This window comes from Rhinoraja longicauda, chromosome 39 (genome assembly GCF_053455715.1).
Source record: "Rhinoraja longicauda isolate Sanriku21f chromosome 39, sRhiLon1.1, whole genome shotgun sequence".
NCBI classification, from domain to species: Eukaryota; Metazoa; Chordata; class Chondrichthyes; order Rajiformes; family Arhynchobatidae; genus Rhinoraja; species Rhinoraja longicauda.
In genome coordinates this window covers 6,268,306-6,270,551 of record NC_135991.1, presented here as the reverse complement: position 1 = coordinate 6,270,551, position 2,246 = coordinate 6,268,306, and the positions used below count along the sequence as shown (strand labels likewise).

At 47.8% G+C, this 2,246-nt stretch overlaps 1 pseudogene; it reads right to left on the bottom strand.

The window, feature by feature from the left end:
• Positions 1-120: 120 nt before the first annotated feature.
• Positions 121-909, bottom strand: LOC144611157 (putative G-protein coupled receptor 139; annotated as a pseudogene).
• Positions 910-2,246: the final 1,337 nt, after the last annotated feature.

Sequence of the window (2,246 nt, the reverse complement as noted above, 5' to 3'; positions counted from 1 at the left end):
TCTCTCTCTCTCTCTCTCTCTCTCTCTCTCTCTCTCTTTCTCTCTCTCTCTCTCTCTCTCTCTCTCTCTCTCTCTCTCTCTCTCTCTCTCTCATCTCTCTCTCTCTCTCTCTCTCTCTCTCTAAGGATCATTGATATTTTTCACTATCTTCACAATTATGTATAGTGGGTACCTCACGGCGCTCCACATCTGCTCTCTGAATTTGCTTTGTGTTAGAACATATATTGCCGTGTTTGTACAGGTACTCAGAGACTGAAGCATGAACGCGATTGATTCGAAGTCATTGCCCGGAACATACGGCATTCCGAAAACACGCTCGCACAATATATATACAACAGATGTGCTCCATAACAATATGAAACTGCCGGATAGACAGAAGAGGAGAATGACGGATTTCCTTCGGTTTTCCATCTCCAGGTCATTAGCTACAGTATTGCGGCCGCTGAGCCCTTTGCGGACTCGACCGGATATTAAAATGCGTTCTGGCGGTCAGTGAATTGAGCAAAAGCAACAAAAAGAACGGGACCCACGATATTAGGCTGTACATCAACACCTCAAATGAAGCCCATGAAGTTAGGATTAAGTAAGCCTGTTTCCAGATGCAGCCCCAGCGTATATTGTCCACGTTGTATTCTGGGTCCATTGTAAAATACCAGGGCACACTTATTAAACAGCTAAACACGCTCACGTGCAATACTTTGCTTTCACATTCTGATAGCAAATGGCCACGAATCGATCCAATGTGAACGCGACCGTGAACCAGACGGAGATTACCGTGGCTGCAGCTGCGAGGACAAAATTAGTGGAGCAGACAGGCGTGATGTTCAGGAATGAACGTGGAAAATACATAACAACAACTCTTCTCAATAAGACGTCGGTGATGATGACCAGCAGATCGGCCATTGACATCCCCATCAGGTAGCGAGTGATGCACTTGGAGAGGCCGCACCTCCCTCGGGACAGGATCAGAATCGTCAGCATGTTCACTGCAAGCGAAAGAAAAAAGAAAGGACGAAATTCACAGCAGAGATCAACGACGACTTGTGGAAACAACGTGCCGCAGAAACTGCTTTTCCAGAAAAAAAAGACAAGCTGCGGGAGTAACTCCGCGGGTCAGGCAGCATCCTGGAGAAAATGGGTAGGTGACATTTCCGGTCGGCGCGGTTCTTCATCTGATTGTAGGGGGAAATGAAAGGCGGAAGATAGGATTTGCAGAACAAAGCGTGTCAGGGAGGAGGTGAACACAGGCGGGAGCGTCAGTGGGCAGATGCTTGGACAAACGCGAGAGATGAAACTATCAAAACGTTTGATTCAAGAGGATTGAAGAGTTGCCAGAGGATGAGCTAGAGGAGGGAATGTACGTGAATGGGGAATTGGGAGGGTGGAAGTAGGAGCGAGTCCACGTGGGTCAATGGGAAGGTCTTGGCTTCATCGACATCTAACGGTGTTCTCCAAGGATGTTGCCTGACCTGATGAGTTATACTTGCACGTTGTGTGTTTCCATAAAAACAATAACTCTTGTTACAAAGTCATTGGAGTCAGCCGTGACAACAGGGATAGAAGCCATAGCTTGGAAAACACGCGTCAACGAACTGTTTTCTTTATCTACATAATTCATAGAAACATAGAAACTTCGAAAATAGGTGCAGGAGTAGGCCATTCGGCCCTTCGAGTCAGCACCGCCATTCACTGTGATCATGGCTGATCATCCACAATCAGTAACCTGTGCCCAACTTCTCCCCATGTCCCCTTGATTCCACTCGCCCCCAGACTGAAATAAAATGTGAAATAAAAATCCATCCACGATATTATTTGACGGCGAAAAAGTAAAACGGCTTTGGAAATATTAATGAGAACTGCACGGGATAAATGCGCGTTGTTAAATGGGCAAGATAAATTTGTAATGGCGTTGACGGGCATGAGGGATTCATGACAACGTGCAGAAGTTTGGGGAAAAGGACCGAGTACGATAGAAGCGAATACACATGGTTTCGGGTAGTGTGTAGTTGGGAGGAGAACTGCAGTTTCAGTTATGCAGGGTGAGGCGAAGTTGGTCTAGATAATGTAAAGGCGCGGCGCGGACTCGGCAGGGTGTGTGAGCAGCGGGATCCAGACCAGGAGGACGTACGACGCGATCTGCACAAGGTGAAGGTGCAGCGGAGGTTGCACTGGGTGAAGCTGTGGTGCAGAGTGCTCCGGATGAAAGTGCGCTGGGGGATTGGGCGGGGTGAAGGGGAAATGAGGAC